This window comes from Tachyglossus aculeatus, chromosome X1 (assembly GCF_015852505.1).
Source record: "Tachyglossus aculeatus isolate mTacAcu1 chromosome X1, mTacAcu1.pri, whole genome shotgun sequence".
NCBI classification, from domain to species: domain Eukaryota; kingdom Metazoa; phylum Chordata; class Mammalia; order Monotremata; family Tachyglossidae; genus Tachyglossus; species Tachyglossus aculeatus.
In genome coordinates this window covers 128,509,502-128,520,701 of record NC_052101.1, presented here as the reverse complement: position 1 = coordinate 128,520,701, position 11,200 = coordinate 128,509,502, and the positions used below count along the sequence as shown (strand labels likewise).

The 11,200-nt window shown below is 46.9% G+C and overlaps 1 non-coding gene across 1 annotated transcript; it reads left to right on the top strand.

The window, feature by feature from the left end:
- Window positions 1–3,566: 3,566 nt before the first annotated feature.
- On the top strand, window positions 3,567–3,704 carry LOC119920621. Its single transcript, XR_005448351.1, has one exon. It is a non-coding gene; the product is annotated as a small nucleolar RNA SNORA7 (small nucleolar RNA).
- The last annotated feature ends 7,496 nt before the right edge of the window (window positions 3,705–11,200 follow it).

The window sequence follows — 11,200 nt, the reverse complement described above, 5'->3', positions numbered from 1 at the left end:
CTCCATAAATAACATTGATTGATTGACTGGTGGATGGATTGATAGAAGCTTGATAGAAGCAGCATGGCTTTGTGGAAAGAGCCTGGGCTTGGGAATCAGAGGTCATGGGTTCTACTCCCACTTCTGCCACTCATCAGCTGTGTGACTTTGGGCAAGTCACTTAGTAATAATAATAATTGTGGTATTTGTTAAGCATTTATTATGTGCAAAGCACTGTTCTAAGTGCTGGGGAGGATACAAGGTGATCAGGTTGTCCCTTGTGGGGCTCACAATCTTAATCCCCATTTTACAGATGAGGTAACTGAGGCCCAGAGAAGTGAAGCGACTTGCCCAAAGTCACACAGCTGACAAGCAGCAGAGTTGGGATTAGAACCCATGACCTCTGACTCCCAAGCCCATGTTCTTTCCACTGAGCCACACTGCTTCTCTGGGCCTCAGTTCCCTCATCTGTAAAATGGGAATTAAGACTGTGAGCCCCATGTGGGACAACCTGATTACCTGGTATCTACCCCAGCAGTGCTGGCACATAGTAAGCGCTTAACAAATACCATCATTATTATTATTATAGTTGGGAGAATGAAGTGTTTTCATTAAATGAGCTGTACATAACAAGTACATAACATTCTTTCATCATCATCATCATCATCATCAATGGAAGCAGCATGGCGTAGTGGATAGAGCACAGGCCTAGGAGTCTGGAGATCATGGGTTCTAATCCCAGCTCTGCCACTTGTCTGCTGTGTGACCTTGGACAAGTCACTTTACTTCTCTGTGCCTAGTACCCTCATCTGTAAAATGGGGATTAAGACTATGAGCCCCACGTGGGACAGGGACTGTGTCCAGTCCGCTTTGCTTGTATCCACCCCAGCATTTAGTACAGTGTGTGGCTCATAGCAAGTGCTTAACAAATATTATTATTATTATCATTATTAGTAATGGTATATATTGGGTACTAACTGAGTACAAAAGCACTGTACTAAGTGCTTGGGGGAGTACATCAGAAGCAAAGAAAAAACATTATCAGTGCCCTCACTGCCCTTTGCTCCTCTCAAGCCAACTTATTCACTATCAATTAATCCTATGGATTGAGCACTTACTGTGTGCAGACCACTATACTAAGCACTTGGGAGAGTACAGTGTAACAATATAACAGATATATTCCCCCGCCTCAATCAATCAATCAATCAATCGCATTTATTGAGCGCTTACTGTGTGCAGAGCACTGTACTAAGCGCTTGGGAAGTACAAGTTGGCAACATATAGAGACAGTCCCTACCCAACAGTGGGCTCACAGTCTAAAAGGGGGAGACAGAGAACAAAACCAAACATACTAACAAAATAAAATAAATAGAATAAATATGTACAAGTAAGATAAATAAATAAATAAATAGAGTAATAAATATGTACAAACATATATACATATATACAGGTGCTGTGGGGAAGGGAAGGCGGTAAAATGGGGGGATGGAGAGGGGGAGAGGAAGGAAGGGGCTCAGTCTGGGAAGGCCTCCTGGAGGAGGTGAGCTCTCAGTAGGGCCTTGAAGGGAGGAAGAGAGCGAGCTTGGCGGATGGGCAGAGGGAGGGCATTCCAGGCCCGGGGGATGACGTGGGCCGGGGGTCGATGGCGGGACAGGCGAGAACGAGGCACGGTGAGGAGATTAGCGGCAGAGGAGCGGAGGGTGCGGGGTGGGCTGTAGAAGGAGAGAAGGGAGGTGAGGTAGGAGGGGGGCAAGGTGATGGAGTGCCTTGAAGCCGAGGGTGAGGAGTTTCTGCCTGATGCGCAGATTGATTGGTAGCCACTGGAGATTTTTGAGGAGGGGAGTAACATGCCCAGAGCGTTTCTGGACAAAGACAATCCGGGCAGCAGCATGAAGTATGGATTGAAGTGGGGAGAGACATGAGGAAGGGAGATCAGAGAGAAGGCTGATACAGTAGTCCAGACGGGATAGGATGAGAGCTTGAACAAGCAGGGTAGCAGTTTGGATGGAGAGGAAAGGGCGGATCTTGGCAATGTTGTGGAGCTGAGACGGGCAGGTTTTGGTGATGGCTTGGATGTGAGGGGTGAATGAGAGAGCGGAGTCGAGGATGACACCAAGTTTGCGGGCTTGTGAGATGGGAAGGATGGTAGTGACGTCAACAGAGATGGGAAAGTCAGGGAGAGGGCAGGGTTTGGGAGGGAAGACAAGGAGTTCAGTCTTGGACATGTTGAGTTTTAGGTGGCGGGCAGACATCCAGATGGAGATGTCCTGAAGGCAGGAGGAGATGCGAGCCTGGAGGGAGGGGGAGAGAGCAGGGGCAGAGATGTAGAACTGGGTGTCATCAGCGTACGAGGCATCCCCTACGAGGCCTTCCCTGATTCATTTTTACTCTTCCTCAGGTTATATCCTTTCAACTGCTGCCAATCAAATTCCTAAGCACTTCTCTACATATAATAATAATAATGATGATGATGGTATTTGTTAAGCACTTACTATGTGCATGGCACTGTACTGAGCCCTGGGGTGGATACAAGCAAATTGGGTTGGACACAGTCCCTGTCACATGTGGGTTTCACAGTCTCAAATCCTCATTTTGCAGATGAGGTAACTGAGGCACAGAGAAGTGAAGTGACTTGCCCAAGGTCACACAGCAGACACATGGTGAAGCCGGGTTTAGAACCCATAACCTTCTGACTCCCAGGCCTGTGCTCTATCCACTATGCCGTGCTGCTTCTCTAATATACCCTCTTATTTAATCATTTACTCGGGTACATCTCACCTAGGAAGAAACTGTACCCAAAAGGACTTAGTAGCTGGGTGCTTTTGCTACTTTACAGTATTTACTACAGTAAAATAATGATGGGCATAATGATGATATGAGTTTATAACAAAGCATGTCAATCACAGTGGCATCTTCTAGCTGCCTGCCCATAACTCATTCATTCACCTGAAATTAATACATACTAGACCATGGGAAGCAGTGTGACATAGTGGAATAAGCACGGACTTGGAGTCAGAGGACATGGGTTCTAATCCTGGCTCCAGTACTTGCCTGCTGCATGGCCTTAGTCACTTAACATCTCTTAAGTGCTTAGTACAGTGCTCTACACACAGTAAGCGCTCAATAAATACAACTGAATGAATCTCTGGGCCTCAGTTTCCTCAACTGTAAAATGGGAATTCAGTATCTGTTCTCCCCCTACTAGGATTGTGAGTGTCATTTGGGACTGGGATTGTGTCCCACCTGATTACCTTGTATCGACCCTAGCACTAGAACAGCGCTTGGCATATAGTAAGTGCTTAGCAGGTACCAGTCTTATTATCATTAGTAGTAGTAGTATTAGCAGTAGTAGCAGCAGCAGTAGTAGTAGTCGTAGACTGTAGACTATACTGTAGCTCACTGTGGGCAGGGATCATGTGTTCCAACTCTGTTATATTGTATTGTACTCTCCCAAAGGCTTACTACAGTGTTCTGCACACAGTAGGTGCTCAATAAATAACATTGATTGATAGAACTAGCAGTAGTAGTAGCAGCAGTAGTAGTAGTAATTCTAGTAGTAGTAGTAATAGTAGTAGTAGTCACAGTAGCCCTTCTCAGGGTAGCACCTGAAGAGTTTCCAGTACTCCATCAGTCTCAACCACGGGAGGGAGAGTCAAGCAGAGGCATACCTATTCCAATCCTAGTTTGGGCAGTGGCTAGCGAGTGGAAGGCAATCTGCTACAAGTCAAAACTCACCTGTGCTGGGCAGCAGCGGCATGGGAGAGAATCGAGGGCAGAGACTCCGGTTTACTGCGCGGAAGGAGGCAGTGGTAAACTGTTTTCATATTTTTACCCAGAAAACTCTATGGATTCACTACCAGAACGATTGCAGATGGAGGTGGGGCACTCTGGGAGAGATGTGTCTATGGCATTGCTATGTGTTGGACATGACTCTACAGCATAAGACAACTTCGCGATAATAGTAGTAGTCGTAGTAATAGTAGTAGTAGCAGCAGCGTTTATTGAGGTGGTGCACTGTTCAAGATACTTGGGAAATACAGAATAAAAATCTGACAAATTCCCTGCCCACAAGGAGCTTACATTTTAACCAGGGAGACAAAAACAAAAATATTTACATCTAAAGAGGCGGAAAATAAATAAAGTGGATGTGTGAATATATAGTATAGAATATACATATATGTAGTATAGTATAGATACTATATATACTAAAGAGGGTGTAAATAAAATCAAAAGAGATTTTCATCCCCATTTTACAGATGAGAAAACTGAGGCACAAAGAAGATAAATGATTTATCCCAGGGCACACAGCAGTAGGGACTGTCTCTGTTGCTAAATTGTACTTTCCAAGCACTTAGTACAGTGCTCTGCGCACAGTAAGCACTCAATAAATACAACTGAATGAAAGTTACATTGCCAAGACATTGCCCATGTCTCCTGACTTCCAGTCCCATACTCTTTCCCATTAGGCCATGCTGCCCTCTGTAATTAACCCAATACTTTATCATCTATGTGATTTTGTTTTGAGGCCAATCTGATTCTTTCAGGTATTGGATGTGAGTAGTAGCTAATGTTCAATTGGCATGTCCTTTAAAATAGAAGTTACTTCCAATATTTTGGTCCCCTTAGCAAATTCTAGAATCTATCAATCCATCAATCAATTGTATTTATTGAGTGCTTTCTGTGTGCAGAGTTGGTAGACATGTTCCCTGATCACAACAAGCTTACATCTAGAGGGAAAATCCCAATGTTGGGTAGGATTTGACTGATGTTATTATTCTCTGTGCTCTTGAACCTAGTCTGCAAAACTGAGGCAGTTGGATGGAAAAGTGTTGAAATTGCTCTTCCGCTCTGCCATTTCCCTACCTGAGAAAAATGGCATGATTTTATTTTTCCCCCACTTAAAAAAAAAATATTCCCACTGAGATGTTCATACTGTCTGTAGTTTGTGAAATTAGTGATCCAACGTCACCCTATCTACCCCTCTTATCAGACTCAAACTCTGTCACAGACTTGAAATCCTATTATATCGATAGATTATGTTAAAGTGGGTCCCAGCAGGCATTTTAATTAAGATCTGCTCATTACCTGGGTCCAGATGAAATGGCTTGCATGGAATCATAGCCTTCATAATCACACTGAGGACATGTCTCGTCCAACTAGGGCCAGCTCCAGGAGGTAAGCAAGGCAAGTGATTGTCTCAAGACGTAAGGTCAGAGGGGGGATTCCTCGCAACATTATATGGCCCAGAAGGGGGTGCCACATTTATTTGCACCTCAGGGTGGCCAGTGTCTGAAACCAGCCCAGGGTCATGCCCTATGCCTACCCGTGGGAAAGGCGGATATCTAGTTGCCATCATAGCACAGCCATAATAATAATGATGATAATAATAATAACAATAATAGTTGTGGTATTTGTTTAGAGCTTACTATGTGCCAGGCACTGTACTAAGCTCTGGGGTAGATACAAGGTAATCAGGTTGGTTACAGTCCCTGTCCCCAATGAGGCTCACAATCTTAATCCCCATTTTCCAGATGAGGTAACTGAGGTCCAAAGAAGTGAAGTGACTTGCTCAAGGTCACACAGCAGACAAGCCGTGGAGCCGGGATTATAACTCAGGTCCTTCTGACTTCCAGACCTGTGCTCTATCCACTAGGTCCTGCTGTCTCTCTAAGGTTTGGGACAAAACTCTGGCCCCTTTCGTCTTTCCAATTCAACCATGTAGGTTGAACTGTAACCAAATTCAGCCATGTAGTTTGAATTTGAATTTGAATTCAAGCATGTGCCTGACACTATTTCTTCTCCTTAGCTCAAAGCCCAGTAGGGCAGCTAGTTATAGATCTGCTCAGAGGTGTGAGGTCAGAGCTTCCTGTGCTACTAAATGAGAATGTTAGGAAGACTCACTGAGATCAATTTTCCTTCTCGCCCTCCTAAATGGACAGTAAAAGTAAAGGGGAGAGTTTAGTATCATTAGCCATGGCTTGGCTTTGATTTGTCTAGATTCAGCGTGAAGTGGTATGGAAAGAAGTGATTTTGCACAACTGCATTTTCTGTAATGAGAGGTTCTACCAGAACACACAACCCTCACATTACACCTGCTGGTTTGAAGAGATTTTCCTCAGCATATGTGGAATGAAATATTTGCACTTCCCAATCACCTATGCCCTTGGATGCTCATCCTTCCCTACCGTCTTGGAAGCACTTATATTCATATTTTTAAACTTCCTCCTACCTGTAGTTTATTTTAGTGTCTGTTCCCCCCCCCACCCCACCTTTGAGGCCAGGGATCATGTCTAAGTACTCTACTGTACTCTCCCAAGCACTTAATACAGTGATCTGCACAATGCATGTGCTCAATAAATACCATGGATTGATTGACTGGGGAATCGGGTTACGTTTCAGCTTTTAGCTAGGCCTGCCCCTTTCACTCCAGAAATGTTAATATGCACCCCATTCTCTTAAAATGTGGGGGCTACATTCTTGAAGAACCCCACATTACCGATAGGTTGTGCTTGGGTCTGTACCCCTTAAGCACTTGATATTCATCTCACCCTCAGCCCCTTAGTACTTGTGGACATATCATTATATTCTCCCATTTCCCTAACAGCAATTTATATTAATGTCCGTCTTCCCAGCTAGACCGTAAGGTCCTTGTGGGTGGGAATCGTATCTACCAACTCTGTTACATTGTACTCTGTACTCTGTACTCTGTACTCTCGACTTCAAGGCTCTCCATCACCTCGCCCCCTCCTACCTCACCTCCCTTCTCTCCTTCTACAGCCCAGCCAGCACCCTCTGCTCCTCTACCTTCTCACTGTACCTCGTTCTTGCCTGTCCCGCTATTGACCCCTGGCCCACATCCTCCCCCTGGCCTGGAATGCCCTCTCTCCACACATCCGCCAAGCTAGCTCTCTTCCTCTCTTCAAAGCCTTACTAAGAGCTCACCTCCTCCAGGAGGCCTTCCCACATTGAGCCCCCTTTTTCCTCTCCTCCTTCCCACCCCCCCACCCTAACTCCTTCCCCTCCCCACAGCACCTGTATATATGTTTGTACAGATTTATTACTCTATTTATTTTACTTGTACATGTTTACTATTCTATTTATTTTGTTAATGATGTGCATATAGCTTTAATTCTATTTGTTCTGACAATTTTGACACCTTTCTACATGTTTTGTTTTGTTGTCTGTCTCCCCCTTCTAGACTGTGAGCCCGTTGTTGGGTAAGGACCATCTCTATATGTTGCCAACTTGTACTTCCCAAGCACTTAGTACAGTGCTCTGCACACAGTAAGTGCTCAATAAATGCAATTGAATAAACGAATGAATGCTCTCCCAAGTATTCAGTACAGTGCTCTGCACACAATAAGCGCTCAGTAAATACCAGAGATGGATTGATCCTGACCCCAGATGCATGTGCACAGTTGTTCCAATACTGCAGCATGCTCTATCCAGACACTTTTTTGTTGTGTGAACTACTAGAGTGGAAGTTCCTTGTGGGCAGGGATCATGCCCCTTCTTTACTCTGTACTTTCCAAGCATTTAGCACAGTTCACCACTTCAAGAGGGAGCAGTAGTCGCTGCTATGACTACTGCTACTACTACTACTATTACTAACCTGACTCCCATCTACATCCTTGCCATAAGGTCCATGGAGACAGCAGGGCCTAGAGGAAAGAGCTTGAGACTGACCATCAGAAAACACGTTTCAGGCCTGGCTCTGCCCTCCTGTGGGACTTTGGGCAAGTCAAGTAGCCTCTCCTGGCCTTAGTTCCCCCTCTGTGAAATGGGGATGCATTCATTCATTCATTCAATTCATTCAATCAAACAATTTATTGAGCAGTTACTGTGTGCATAACACTGTACTAAGTGCCATGACAACCTCGTTCACTTCAGCTTTATCCTTTCCTGCCTTAACTCAGCCCTTTCCTCTGCCAGACAAAATTATTTCTCCTCCCTTATTGACACCCATGCCCATCATCCCCGTCAGCTCTTCCGTACATTCAACTCCCTTCTCAGGCCCCCGGTTCCTCCTCCTCCTCCTTCCCTCACCCCCAACGATCTGGCCTCCTACTTCATTAATAAAATTAAATCCATCAGGTCTGACCTCCCCAAAGTCACTCCCCCACCTTCTAAAACCCCCCAGCTCTCAACACTCTCTGCTACTCTCCCATCCTTCCCAGCAGTATCCTCAGAGGAGCTCCTCTCCCTCCTCTCAAGTGCTACTCTGGCCACCTGTGCTTCTGACCCCATTCCCTCTCATCTCATGAAATCTCTCGCTCCGTCCCTTCTCCCCTCCTTAACTTCCATCTTCAACCGCTCACTCTCCACTGGTTCCTTCCCCTCTGCCTTCAAACATGCCCATGTCTCTCCCATCCTAAAAAAAACCCTCTCTTGACCCCACTTCACCTTCTAGTTATCGTCCCATCTCCCTCCTACCATTCCTTTCCAAACTCCTTGAAAGAGTCATCTACACGCGCTGCCTCCAATTCCTCAACACCAACTCTCTCCTCGACCCCCTCCAATCTGGCTTCCATCCTCTACATTCCATGGAAACTGCCCTCCCAAAGATCACCAATGACCTCCTGCTTGCCAAATCCAACGGCTCATACTCTATCCTAATCCTCCTCAACCTCCCAGCTGCCTTTGGCACTGTGGACCACCCCCCTTCTCCTCAAAACGCTATCCAACCTTGGCTTCACAGACTCCGTCCTCTCCTGGTTCTCCTCATCTCTCCGGTCATTCATTCTCAGTCTCTTTTGTGGGCTCCTCCTCCCCCTCCCATCCCCTTACTGTGGGGGTTCCTCAAAGTTCAGTTCTTGGTCCCCTTCTGTTCTCGATCTACACTCACTCCCTTGGTGACCTCATTTGCTCCCTTGGCTTCAACTATCATCTCTACTCTGATGACACCCAAATCTACATCTCTGCCCCCTGCTCTCTACCCCACCCTCCAGGCTCGCATCTCCTCCTGCCTTCAGGACATCTCCATCTGGATGTCTGCCCACCACCTAAAACTCAACATGTCCAAGACTGAACTCCTTGTCTTCCCTCCCAAACCCTCCCCTCTCCCTGACTTTCCCATCACTGTTGATGGCACTACCATCCTTCCCGTCTCACAAGCCCGCAACCTTGGTGTCATCCTCGACTCTGCTCTCTCATTCACCCCTCACATCCAAGCCGTCACCAAAACCTGCCGGTCTCAGCTCCGCAACATAGCCAAGATCCGCCCTTTCCTCTCCATCCAAACCGCTACCCTGCTCATTCAAGCTCTCATCCTATCCCGTCTGGACTACTGTATCAGCCTCCTCTCCGATCTCCCATCCTCTTGTCTCTCCCCACTTCAATCCACACTTCACGCTGCTGCCCAGATTGTCTTTGTCCAGAAACGCTCTGGGAATGTTACTCCCCTCCTCAAAAATCTCCAGTGGCTACCAATCAATCTGCGCATCAGGCAGAAACTCCTCACCCTGAGCTTCAAGGCTCTCCATCACCTCGCCCCCTGCTACCTCACCTCCTTTCTCTCCTTCTACGCCCAGCCCGCACCCTCTGCTCTTCTGCCGCTAATCTCTTCACCGTGCCTCGTTCTCGCCTGTCCCGCCATTGACCCCCGGCCCACGTCATCCCCCTGGCCTGGAATGCCCTCCCTCCACACATCCGCCAAGCTAGCTCTCTTCCTCCCTTCAAGGCCCTACTGAGAGCTCACCTCTTCCAGGAGGCCTTCCCAGACTGAGCCCCCTCCTTCCTCTCCCCCTCCTCCCCCTCTCCATGCCCCCCACCTTACCTCCTTCCCTTCCTCACAGCACCTGTATATATGTATATATGTTTGTATGTATTTATTAATCTATTCATTTTTTATTTTACTTGTACATATCTGTTCTATATATTTTATTTTGTTAATATGTTTTGTTTTGTTCCCTGTCTCCCCCTTCTAGACTGTGAGCCCACTGTTGGGTAGGGACCCTCTCTATGTGTTGCCAACTTGTACTTTCCAAGTGCTTAGTACAGTCCTCTGCACAGTAAGCGCTCAATAAATAAGATTGATTGATTGATTGATTGATTGATTGTAAAGTGCAATACAGCAATAGAGACAATCCTTGCCCACAACAGGCTTACAGTCTAGAGGGGGGGAGACAGACATCAAAAGTAGTAAACAGGCATCAATATAAATAGAATTATAGATATATACATATATACATAAGTGTTGTGGGGTGGGGGGGAGAGCAGAGAGAGCAAGTCAAGGAGATGCAGAAGGGAGGGGGAGTTGAGGAAAAGGGGGGCTTAGTCTGGGAAGGATTCTTGGAGGAGGTGCTCCTTCGGTAGAGCTTTGAAGTGAGGGGAAGAGTGATTGTTTGGCAGATTTGAGGAGGGAGGACATTCCAGGACAGAGGTAGGACATGAGCTAGGAGTCGGTGGTGAGACAGGCGAGATCGAGACACAGTGATAAGGTTAGCACCAGAGTAGAAGAGTATGCAGGCTGGGATGTAGAAGGAGAGAAGGGAGGTGAGGTAAGAAGGGGCAAGGTGATGGAGAGCTTTGAAGCCGATTGTGAAGAGTTTTTGTTTGATATGGAGGTTGATGGGCAACTGTCCCGAGGTGACCCTGGGTACCGTCCATCTCAAGGTCAAATACTATCTCGTGACCTCCTGAGCCAGCAGGCGGAACTCGGAAATGAGGGTGGGATACCGCCCCCACAACCAAAACTGCTAGATTGACAGCCCAATATGTTTGGTTTTGTTCTCTGTCTCCCCCTTCGAGCCCACTGTTGGGTAGGGACTGCCTCTATATGTTGCCAACTTGTACTTCCCAAGCACTTAGTACAGTGTTCTGCACACAGTAAGTGCTCAATAAATATGATTGATTGATTGATTGATTGATTGAATAGAGAAGGTGTCCCTCGCCCCCGTGCCAATCAAATTAGGTATGGAGGAGGGGGGGAGTGCAGAGATTGGATAGACTGAGGCTGGACGCTAGAATGGCCTAGGGGCACAGGCGATAAATACCTGTCACCTCTGACCTTCGGGGTCAGAACACCAAGACATGCAGCAGCAGGAGGAGCAGCTGCTGCAGCAGCAGCAACCCACGTGTCTCTCTCTGCCCAGAAGGCCAGATGCCCGCTCTGCAACCAGAACCAACACACTGAGGCAAGGGCCGCGGGATGGGTAAGTGTCCCGTGGGTGGGAACCAGGTGCCCTACTGCTGATGGGAATCATGAGTGGATTCCTCCCAC